Here is a 13,091-nt window from a genome sequence, read left to right on the forward strand (position 1 = left end):
CGAGACACTGGGGCCCTTTTGCAGAGGCCAAAAATGAAGCTATCCTGGATGCCCTACATCAGTATCACTGACTGTTACTGTCCAGGGGGAGGACAAACAGGGACGACCAGGCAGCATTGTGGGCTGACCTGGTTCACAATATGAATGCACTGGACAACATAGCAGGGCATATGAGCAGGTGTGACACCGTGCTACAGATATGATAAATTCTGCCCACAGAAGAGCAGCAAATGTGACCAGGGTTCATAATGTCATTGGTGGAGGGCCTGCAGCAGAACAACCACTGTCAGTCACAGAGGAATTTTTGACAAAGCTTGGAACACAGGACAGCTCCCAGGCATCCATCTCATGGTATGTTGTGAATGCTGGTGCCCCCATTTCCACATAAGAGGGGTGTCCAGGTATGCTTAGTTGGATATGCATTAGAATACTATAGCATTTGGTGTTTCACGCTGTACATACGTTTATGTGGGTGGCAGGTATTTTTGGGGGGGGTTAGTTGCAGTGTGAATCTCATGCCCAGATTGTGATCTACATGCCAAGTAACATACTATGTACTATAAATGTGAGATCTTTAGATGTATTAACCTGTCATAGTGCAACATGGATTGCTGTTTAGATTACCTCTCCCTCAGTTTTTCACAGGACTGTCAGGAATCATATGCAGCCATGATCCTGCTCCTGGTAAGCATAACACTCTTGTGACACAGACGTAGATTGAGTGCATTGTACTTGGTAAAGTGTCTTTCCAGGCCTGCTGGCTGAATTGATGTATTATCTGCATTATTGCCAACTTCACAGAGTTTTACCAATGGAAAATGGTTTACAGTCATAACTATGTCTTGTAGTTGTGACCACACTGATAGATTTGCAGTATTCATAGGACAGTTCAGATTGCTTTATGTGTCAACTGTGCAGTGTTGACAAATGTCAGTTGTGTACATCACTGTTGCTCATGATATTCTTGAATAAGGAGCTTATTATTTACAGGCAACTACAGAAGTTTTTTTAGAAAGTAATGTCCTCAGGTCCTGATATATGAAGGTGGGGGTTAGACAGTTATGTAACACTGACAGCATTGTATACAGGTTGATGTATATTGCAAGACAGTACTGAAGAGCATAGTAGTGTATGTATTAATGCACCACTTTTCCCTTTTCATCACACATGACTAGGGGGTTTGGTCTCTCTCTCCCCCTAACAGCCTGATGTCAGTGTCTCTTCAGAGTCTGATGATGATGTTGGCCAAAGTGAGGCATAGGGGGGAGTTGCAGGGACTGAATCTGTCACAGAGGTTGACATGCCTCTTCTGCTCTCATTGTCACATTGCACAATCAGTATGTCTACACATATGCAGTCCCCTGAGGCCACAGATATTGAAGAGTCAGAGGGTGGGAACATTTAACAGGAAAGTATGGGTATTATGGCTGCAGTGAGTGTTGATACTGGCCATAGCCAAATAGATGGTGAGGTTCCATGCAGGTGGATTGATAGGGGTGCTCATAGAAGGCCTGCTGTCCTTCCACCACCTGTTGCAGGTGTCCCATCATGTGTCACTCAGCGTATGTTTAGGGCCATCATGTAGGCACAGGCACATTCCAAAAGGATCTCCAGATAAATGCTCAATGTTATGGATAGAGCATGGTCTGACTTCCGTGACTGCCTCCACCGCATTGCTGATACCCTGGATCAGCTGACTGATGCAGGGGAAAGACAGTGGTCTGACATAGATCACAGATTACCTGTCTTGGAATGATCATTGTCTGTGATGGAACATCTGGTTGGATTTGAGCATCAGACCTGTGGACGTAGTTTAGCAACTACATTCGCTGAGAGTGCACATGGCCATGCTCACTTATGCTTCCATAGTGGCAGTACATCTAGCACCCCAGAGGCAAGTGTGCTGTCCACACCAAGATATGGCAGACCATGGGTTCATAGTCCTGGGCTTTTCCATGGAGGACATGGTCCCAGCAGGCACCAGTCACCCTCAGGTAGTAGTGATGCTTCTGACTTTGGGCATGAACATGTAAGTGCAACTCCTGGCAGAGCCAGTTCCTGTGTTTGGGGGCAGAGATGGTGAACTGTCAGCTCTGCAATGTACAGTTCAAAGCTGTCTAACATACAGTCATGTAGGGCTAGCACTGAGCTTTACTGAATTCACACAGACGCTGACACACCACTGTCACAATCAAGTCTCCTGCAGACACACACAGCACATTCCATGGTCCATCTTGCCTGCTTTCTTTCCTGACTCATACTCACACTTGCAAACCTATTGGGTCAGCCTTGGCCTCCTGCACCACCACACACCACCCTGTGCAAGTGATGATACCTTTGCCACATCCCTGTCATCCTTGTCATCAACTGCTGCCTTTCACATGCTACTTGTACTGGTCACCGACCGACATTGTCTACTGGCAATTGTACTGAGTACACCACATTATGTTGTGTAGATTAAGTTGGATTATGTTGTAATGGCTGTATACTTACAAAATGAACAGTGTCTCATAGAACTGCTAAAGTTTCAGATTCTGGATTATTTGGGACACACCTATGGCTACAGTGCTACAATAAAACTGTAACCATCATAGCACAGGAAGGAATGTCAGCACAGCATCAAAATGTCTTCACAAAGGTGAAGCAGTATAGTTGCATGACTCCATAGTTTCATATGTGTATCGCAGGAAAACACTGACATGGCATCATACAGCCTACTCCTGCATCCTTAATCTCTGATGCAATGTGGTTGCCTTGATAAGTGTATGCATGGTTCTGGGGGATGACACATTTACAAACTGTGAAGTAGGAGCTGCACCATCTACAACCATGTGTCCATTACAGACATTTGTCCTCATCCAGTTATGATTGCCTTGTTCTGCATCCCATTGTGTTACTTACACATGATGTGTGTTACAGCAGAAGTGTGGTTCACATGGATGCGGAGCCTGTTACATGTAGTGTGTAGTGTCACAGTTACATACATGTCTCCCCAACATGGCCTATTTATACCACAGTCAGGGTACAGCTGTGTAAAACAGGTACATCCCATACTAGTCCTTTCTTGGCTGTGCAGGTGGTACACAGTGGGAGCTGACAGCTCCCTGTATGGCAGCCATACACCTCCCCTTCAAAGCATGTAGTGGACAGAATACACAATTTTGGCCTTGACACACAGTCTGTATTGGACATGTTATGTGCACTGTGTATTGGGTTACTGTGGGACATATTTGGCTCTTACAGGTGTCAGATATGCCTATGTACTTACATACAGGTCTATATCACAACGTCAAACTTACAAAAGTTTGATCGTTGTAATATCGAACCATTATGTTTAAAACCCAACAAAACCAAAAGCACAGAACAGCATTTTTTTTCCCCAGGGAAAACAAATCACTGTTCTGAGACAAAAAAAAAAAAAACTTAATCTTAAACCTAAACTGAAGTGGGAGGCTTCTCCCCAACCACCAACCACACCCCCCTACTTAAATTTACCAACTCCGAGATCGCACCACAGTGGAGGAAATTGCAAAGCCCCAAAAATGGCCCGCCTATTTTTTTCCCTGGGAAAAAAGTCGATGTGCTGTGTCTTCACTATTTTCTAATTTTGGACTTTAGGGTTCGATATTACAATGTTTAAACTTGTTTTAGCTTGACGTTGTAATATACACCCCTTACATGCCACAGATATCATTGCACTCAGTGAAAGGTGTGATGAGTGTGCAGTGTAACAATGATATTCTGAGATTTACATGTCATACTTTTATCTATAGGTTGCTCAACAGTGCATGAAGTCCCACATCTTAATGACCAGTGAATAGTCGAAGGCTACATCTCTCTCTCTGTCCATAATTCTCTGTGTACCGGTTCAACTGTTGGAGGTGAGCAGACAATACTGTATTGTCCAGGGGGTGGCTGACTGCAAAAAGTATAGTATTGTGCATACCTTGGCATGTAGTACTTGTCAATGGTTCTGACAGCAACTAAATGTGTGTGTCAGCCCGTCCTGGGTAACTGTTGGTTCTGTGTGTGAAATATTGGCAGTCCCTTATTTGCAATCATCTGTAAATTTAGCCATTCAGATAACACTGACAGTGGCCGTGACTACAGAGTAGGGAATGGCCAAGAGGGTTAGTCCCAGGAATGATGTGTGTGGTAGTCCACTGATGGTTGGGCTTATTGTAGCACTGGCCTACAAAAACCTGTCTTCCCAGATAATGACTGTCAGACACTTGACCATCCAACGTCTGACATGCAAGTTTGTAAAACACCTCTACAGTGTGCCCAAAATGCCTGATGGCCTAATTTTGACAAATGTGTTGTTGGGCCACGGTAGGTGGGTTGAGTCATTTTCCCCTCATTCATCACAGTCTGTCACAATGAATTCAGTACAACTCTTAGGGTAGACATAATCTGTCCTTGACCAACACAAACTGCATTTAATTCCAGCATGGTTTCCAAGAAAGTAGTCTACCAATATGTCTGTGTCTGTAGAGACTATACGCAAGCAGTGTGGGGGGGGGGGGGTCATACATACACTCTGGGAAAGGTAAGGAGGCACTGTTCACACAGTTATCCTGCAGCTGCACACCACTCAAGCAGTGTGTACTAAACTGACACAAATACCTTGTGAGGAATGCTGACAAGAGGAGGGTCCCCTAAATTGCTGGTACCTGGCTACTAAAACTTTTGGTCTCAGCATAGCCACTCTCTTCTGGGATGCCATGCCCCTACACCTTGTCTCACACAAAAAGCAAAATGTTAGTACCAAACTTCACATGAAGTGCAGGCCACAGTCTGTTTGTTTATGCATATAATGATCCCACTTCATACAAGGCTCTGTAGCCTTGACATACCCTTTACAAAGTAGATGCCTTAAGTAGCAATCAGAGCAATTATTGCAGTGTGGCATGTATTATGCCTAGTATTCCAGGGTTCTTGGGTTTCAATATGGTAATGTGCAGATGGTGAGTTGGAACACAGCTGCAGTGTCACACTATGATGTACAATATCTGGTGACATACACGTTCAAGGTTGCCAGGCAAGAACCACAGTGGCAGTGATCCCTGACAGGTCAAAAAGTCACAGCAGTTCATGCAGCATGACCATCAGCAGCTTTATGGTGCATGTCTGCATGCCATGGATCTGAGGCATACTGCAGAGGGATGGGCACCTTTGGCCAAAGTGTGTGTATGCACACTTGTCCTGTGTATGTCATACTATACATTTGTATAACTGGAACAAATGTATGTGTTCCCACATTGTGTCACACAACATCCAGTGTGCCGTCTGGTAGCCTGACAGGCAGTGAAGACTAGCAAGACCAAAGTAATGACCACAGAGTTGAACAAGCTGTCTGCCCATGCATGGACATCTACATCTTCATTGCAAGGTGTGCCACCTGTACAACTGCATAAACCTGGCTGTAGCTAACAGGAGGACAAGAAGCACCTCATGGCACAGCAAACTGGGAGCAGTCATACAGTCTCCCAGTTATGTCACACTCCCACAAGAGGGTCTTCACGAACGTATACCTGTTCACTTACTCATGGCCGTAACCCCATGCAGATGTGTATGTAGTATCATTTCCATTGGTAACAGTAATGTTCCTGGTAAGTAGCTCTTCATTAGTCACACCTGATGTACATGCTCAGGGCTGATATACAGGGGCACGCAGATTTGGCCACACAAGATTACACCTACTTTACCACAGATTACTATGTCTCCCCAGGGGTAAGACATGTAATATATCATGTTCATGTCATTAGTGAGGGCACTGTAACTTGATAATCCTGTGTTTATAACCTCTGCGTGCTCTTCCCTCAGCATGCCAATATTTCACTGCAATGGCCATTTTCTCATGTACCTTTGCAAGAGCACCAGCAGCAGTTGGACACAACACAAACTTTCCTCTCAAGGGAACATCAAGTCCCCAGTATCTGACCTACAGGGATTGTGTGCAATTACTGTCATTATAGCTTGTGTCATATAGACCATTCAAGTGATCTCTGCCTTGCATACAGGGCATTGTGTGACCCTGCTGTATTGGACATGCTGCAACTCTGTGAGTGGAATGGTACATGTATTATCTGCTGTAAGGACATAGAATCATAGGATCATAGGAAGTTACTAAACTATTGACTCTGAGGACCTTACACACCTGCCCAAGAATTTATCCTGTGTTCTGACATGTTAACACCCGATGCCCCTGTCCAGCAGGGACACAGGTGGAATCGCAGGGGTGTATTTTCTGTTTTCCATCCAGTTATCCAAGTTGCACTTAGACAGGGTTAATGAGGTACTCAGCTTGATGTTGAGAGGGAGTCTATTACACAGAACGGGGAGTCTCTGGGACACAAATCTGTCCTGCAAAAAGTCCTAGTGATATCACAAACCAGGTTGAGGTTGTGTGTGCGGGTTACTCAACTGGAGCTTGACTTGCATATATGCAGCAGTCTCATCAAGGCGGGGTCTCAGATTGCTGTGTATGCCAGACAGAGGCCAGCTGAGGAGTCTGTAGGAGACTGAGTAGAGAGACAGGGCTTTTCGCTTATCTTTGTTGGTTAGATGTTTGACGCCCTGGATTATCCTGATGAGAACCTCTATGGTCTCTCCAGCTGCTGCATGTACTTTGTGAGGTGCATGCCTAAAGGGGCATTGTACTCAATAACAAGTCTTATAAGGGAAGAATACAAGGTTATTATGAGCTCCTTGTCCCTGGATGAGACACCCTTCTTAATGAGGTGGGAAATGTAGAATGCTTTCTGTACAATGGAGGCAATATGACAGTCAAAAGTCAGTTTGTTATCAACCTGGGTGCCCAAGTCCCTCATGACTGATTGGGTGCTTAGGTCCTTGTTATTCTTGTGAATTCCCCAAAGGGGACGATGAGGCATGTTTTAGCATTCAGTTTGAGGCCATGTTTCTGGAACCAGGCATTTGTTTGAGTGAGACCCTCTTGGAAGATTTCCACATCAAGAGGGGAATGGATGACAGTGACCAGCTTGCAGTCATCTGCAAACTTGGTCAGCCATAGCCCACTGGCTTTGGCCTGCACCTCAGAAAACTATATCCCAAACAACATAGACTTCAGGACCGATCCCTTGTGTACACCATTTGTTACGAGTCTACTGCTTGAGGTGGCTTCCTTAATTTTGAGTAGGTAGGTTCTATCAGTGAGCCAGTTTGCTACCCATCGGGTAACATAGAGAGTCATGCTAGTTGAGAGAGCTTATCTACTATACCTGATTGGGGAATACTTTTGAAGGCTTTGGCCAGATCAAGGTAGGCAGCGTGCAACATCTTCCCCCTGTCCATAGCTTTGGAGACTGTCTCAAAGAAGTGGACGAAATTTAACAGGCATAACCTACCCTGACAAAACCAATCTGTGTGGGATTGAGTGTTTGGAGGTTGACAATGCCCTTGTTAATGAGTTCCATGATACTCTGTCCCATGGCCTTGCAGATCAGGCTAGTTAGGCTGAATGGTCTATAATTTGCTAGATTGGTGGACACTCCACATTTGTGCAAAGGGGTGACAGTGGCTGTCCTCCACTCAGGTGGGAGAAAGCCAGTACTCAGGCATTGGTTGAATATAGTACCTAAAGGTGCTGCAAGTCCCTGCCTATGTTTATGGAGACTGCAGCCTGGGATGATATTGGGTCCCATTACCTGGTATGTGATGGTAATAATACATGCTGGTGAGGGAGATATCTGTACCACACTGTCACAAACAGTTGAAGCAGACCCCCACCTAATGGCAAACAGTGCACGTCATTGGCCCTCAACAGATGCAATTTGTATGATTGCACAGATGACTGTCATGTCACCACAGGGCTTTAGCGTCTGTCCCTTGTAGATAGGGGCAATATATGCTGATTGTGTAAATAATGGTTTGAAAATTACTAGAATTTTATATCACCTATGTCAATTAAGCTATTATTATCCAATGGTCCTATGATTCCATACACTGAAGTAAAATACTGTAACATCTGTGCACACACATGCACACACACACACACACACACACACACACACACACACACACACACACACACACACACACACACACACACACACCTGGCTACAGGGAGAATAGTGCCACTTTCAATTCATATACACAGAGCAGTGCACAGCATACACAGTTCAAGTTGGCTGCAATTAAATTAGAACACCTATCTATCTGATGGTACACGCTAGAGATTACAGTACCGATGCATGTCACATCTCAAGTTTGCTATTAACATCTCTTTAGGTAATGTTATTGTAGATGACATTAGCAGACCTTTTTTCTGGTCAAGACTTTGTAGGGACACATCACCTATGACAACCAGAATACTGCAAAACCCCACCTCTGTCTAATTTATTTTGCAGGGGGAATGTACCCACAAACACAGCATGTTGACTTGAGTGAGATTAGAACACCTACCTATCTAGTGTTACACATTACAGATAACAGCATTTACAGCACTCATCATGGCTTATGTTGGACATTGCCATTGCAATTGTTGGTGTTAAGGAACATGACATCAGCAAGCCTTGTTGCAGACAGGAGTTTGGAGGTCAGCAGCACCTGCAAGGGTCAAAAAGTGCAGGCTCATTGAAATGTGGGTTTCCCATTTGCTATGCTGGAGGATGGATACACACACATACACAAGTGGACCAGAGCAAAATTAGAACCCCTACCTAGCTACTGTTACACACTACATATCACAGTATTTACAGCACACACCATGCTTAAGTCTGGCATTGCTATGGCAATTGCTAGTGTTAAGGTACATGACATCAGCAGGTTTTGTGGATGAAAGGGGTTTAGAGGCTGGCAGCACCTGCAAGGGCCAAAAAAGTACAGGCCCATTAAAATATTGAATTCCAATGTGTTATATAGAGGAATGCATGCACACACACAAACACCCAGTGGACCAGAGTGAGATTAGAACCCCTACCTCTCTAGGAATTACATACTGCAGATCATAGCATTTATAGCACACACCACAGTCTAACTCTATTTCACATGTGACTGCAGACAAATACTAGTGGAGTACATAAACTAGGCTTGTATTGAACAGGGTGTGTGGGGTGCAGAGTGACATTGCTTCTCAACTGTTCTCGTCATCTAGTAGCCTTGCAGTCAGATAACTGTCTACAGTAGCCATTTTGTCCATATGCCTCTCCAACCTTTATTAACCTATCAAAAACAAACCTATCAAAACTAGCCTCATCCTACCACAACATTGTCAGGTTTGCTACAGGTGCCCCATATCGGACTCATCATTGCTTAAATCTCAGACAGCTAGGTTGGCTTGAACTGCAAAATCTCATTCTACTTCAACAACTGACTATTACCCACAGGATACTCCACTTCCCTTCTAATGCACCTATTCTTAATACGCTTATTTCCCCCAATAAAAATCTCACTAACCTACGCCTCAGCTAATAAACTTCTAGTAGCCACATGTAAATCTCAGAACAAAGCAGGTGACTCCCTTTTCTCAAATGCTGTGGGTTCACACTGGAACAAGCTCACTAGTGAACTTACTACCTTGACCTCAACATCCCTCTTCAAGAAACATTTAAAGATACACTCAAATCACATTGGCTCTGCCCTTGCTCTTCTCCTGACTGACTCTCATTTCCTACTTCCACATCTTTCCACCTCTTTTCCAAACACCTCTATCTGCACTGTACAAACCCATCATATAGATAAGTATTACTTCTCCTTCTCTCACTCTGCCTTGTCTCCATCTAGCTTATACCACTCCTCCCACCACTTCAATTTTTTTCCCTTGACTCTATTCAGCTTGTGACTTCCTCTTTCTTATGATTTTACCTCCTATTACCACTACTTACTTTGCTTAAGTTTTACCCCCTATCACCTCTAAGATGCTAAAAAAAAAAAAAAAAAAAAAATTATTCTGTATTATAATACTGCTCTTATTGCTGTGTGTTTTTGTTACACTAATTGCTTTTCTGTTGTTCTGTATTCTAATTAGTTACTAACTCCTGCTTAGTAGTTTTAGTTAAACTCTTGTATATATTTTTTTCTTAAGTGTGTTACCATAGACTGTTACAGTGGAGCTTTTCTCCTCAGGCCTCTACTGAAAACGGACATGTATCCAGTTAGACTAGACAACAAATGTAAAATAAAATAAAAATAAAAATAAAATATGTGGCTGATTACATTTGGACAGGTAAGCATGTGGGCAAAAACAATGTCCCTGTCAATTCATGCATACACAACATGGTACATAACACCACCCGTTCACCTGTTGATGTATATGTTTTGACATCCAGCAGGCACAGGTGGCTGTAGGGAAGTGTATTATCTAATGTTGAACCCTTACATTTTATCCTTTGAGCAACATTATATATGTGTCATACTGCAGCTTTAATCACCATTATCAGAGTATGTAAGACAATACAGACATACTATACACAGATGTATAAACATATATCTGTATATAACAAGGATGTAATTATACATGGATGCATGTGTGTGTGTGTGTGTGTGTGTGTGTGTGTGTGTGTGTGATATATGTATATTTCTTATGTAGATGTATGGTTGGAGACAGAGATGTATGTATCTATATCTATATCTATATATGTGCATATATATATATATATATATATATATATATATATATATATATAAAGAGAGAGAGAGAGAGATACTGATAGACAGAATATGTATCCATATATTTCTGCATCTGTAGACATATCTATACAGAAAAATCATTTTGAGTGGGGAGCAATAACCTTTCGCTCTGCTTATCTACATGTATGAGCATGCATAGTGGGGGTTTTGCTATTTAGAACCTGACTCCAGCCCACACCTACCTGTACTCCAGTCCAGGATTTATGTGCTACACATAAAACATGACATCTGTCCCTGTTTCTGCACAGCTGCTCACCACTGAACTTGGCTACAACATTTTTCAGTTGTGTGATGTAATTACTGTCACAAAGGTTAATAATATTGCACCACACACAAGACTGAAGGTCTGTAAAACAAAAGCTAATACTCCCTGACATCCATACTAAGTGGCTATGTCTAGATTAGAGCCCTGAGCATCACTACACAAGCTAATTGTCCTAATCCTTTTTTGCCAGAGAGGCTGCTTTGCAGACAGCAAGCGTTCATCTCACATTCAACTGCAGACATACATATATAGTTATTTCTGTGCTAAGTAAGCTATAGAGTATGTATGATCAGTTTATTTGTTACTGTCCTGAGACTGCCTGGCATGCTGCTATAGTTGCTGAGTTTGTGTTACAGCAGTTTCAAGGGAACACTGCTGTGTTGGGTGTGGCAGAACATCACCACTTATTCTGCTAGGATGCACAGCAGTCTGACTATCATGTCACCCCCACTGTCGAACATCTCTCTTGAAACATGTACCTGTACTCTGTTGCAGAATGTCTGCATGAGTTTTGCAAGCACGGGTCCTAGTGAACACTTTTGGAAACAATGTAGAATGGGTATCTGTATCTCATGTGGATGGAATTTCTGTGCAAGTAGCCCACTATATTCACTTGCATAATGCACCAGATTCAAACATACAATGCCATATCATAATAATCCTTATGAGTACTGTGGAGGATACAAATTTACCTTGCAAATGCAGCAGCTGACACAAACATAGATCAGGGCTGACTCTATCTGATGCAAACAGTGCACAGCCAGTACATGAGTAGGTACAGGATGTGTGGGTTACCTGCCATCATTTTAAATTCCTGTATGTGAGTAGGAGTGAAGTGTCAGTCCCTAGGGCCCTAGGTTGTCAATAAATGTGCTTTGTGTTGCCTGTTATCTGATGCCAGGGCACACTGAGCATGCCTATGTCTGCCAACAGGGATATCAGCAGGGGGTTCCTTCTCTGAGTCTTCTGTGACTGTGGTAACCTATGCACTGGTGGGGGGCTGTGTATGCCTTACCTTTGCTGCTCCTGCTGCAGCTGTTTCCGCAGGATCATATTGTGTAGCATAGCACATACTGTGAATATATGTGCCTAAATGGCTGGAGAATACTGCAGGGCTCCACCAGATATATCTAGGCACTGGAACCGTGACCTCAGCAGCCCAAACGCATTCTCTATGATGTTCCTAGTTTGTGTGTGTCCCTCATTATGGCATTCTTCCTCTGTGCATGTGTGTGCATTTCTGATGGGTGTCATGATCCACTGTTCCAGGGCAGAGCCAGCATCACCCAGTAAATGGTCATGTGGGATGTCCCCCCTTGAAAATATCTGGTACAGTTGTGATGTTCACCAGATATGAGAGTTGTGATAACTGCCAGGGCTGCAAGCCAACACATTAAAGAAAATCCCCTGGGCACTGCACATGACCTTGCAATTGATGGAGTGATACCCCTTGCAGTTAACATAGATTCTACCATTCTCACTAGGTGGAGCCTTGATGTTTACATGGGTGCAACATATGATACCTCAGGATAATGAGCTACACATAGAACTGTTGCATATTGCTGGACCTCACCTCAGGGGAGAGGGGAAAATATATGTGCTCATTGGCATGTTGTAGCATTGCATTCAGGAACTGGCAGAGTATCCTGGATTCAGATGCCTGTGACACCCTCATCATCTCTCCAGCTGGTCTTTGAAATGTACCTGTAGCTAGTATCCTAAGGACTCCACCTACCTTTGTTTCCACTGGGATGGTTTGCCCTCTATTGGCTCTGGTTCTGAGTTGAGAGTAGCAGAGCTTAGGTAGCTCTTGTAATATGTCCATGTCCCTCTGTAGTGCTCTACAATCTCCAGCTCATGTAGCTCCTGGAAGGTTATCCTGGGCATGAACACTCTTCTCCTTCTCAGCCTAGGCCTGTTGTCAACAGCACCAGCAGCAATGACTTCAGCTTCTAGTACATGCCGATGGTCAGGAGGGTGGCCTAATGGTTAAGGTGTTTGCCTTGCAAACACAAGGTGCAGGGTTTGAGTCTCACAAGGGAAAATTGGCTAGGCTTAAAATGGCTTGCAAAGGCAGTTAGTACTAATCTATGAACTTATGAACCTATGTATAGCAGCAGCAGCCCATAGCATATTCTCATCAGTTAAAATTTCCAAGTCAGTACTCCAATGC

Source organism: Protopterus annectens, chromosome 3.part0, assembly GCF_019279795.1.
Source record: "Protopterus annectens isolate FY-2018-M chromosome 3.part0, PAN1.0, whole genome shotgun sequence".
Taxonomy (NCBI): Eukaryota; Metazoa; Chordata; order Ceratodontiformes; family Protopteridae; genus Protopterus; species Protopterus annectens.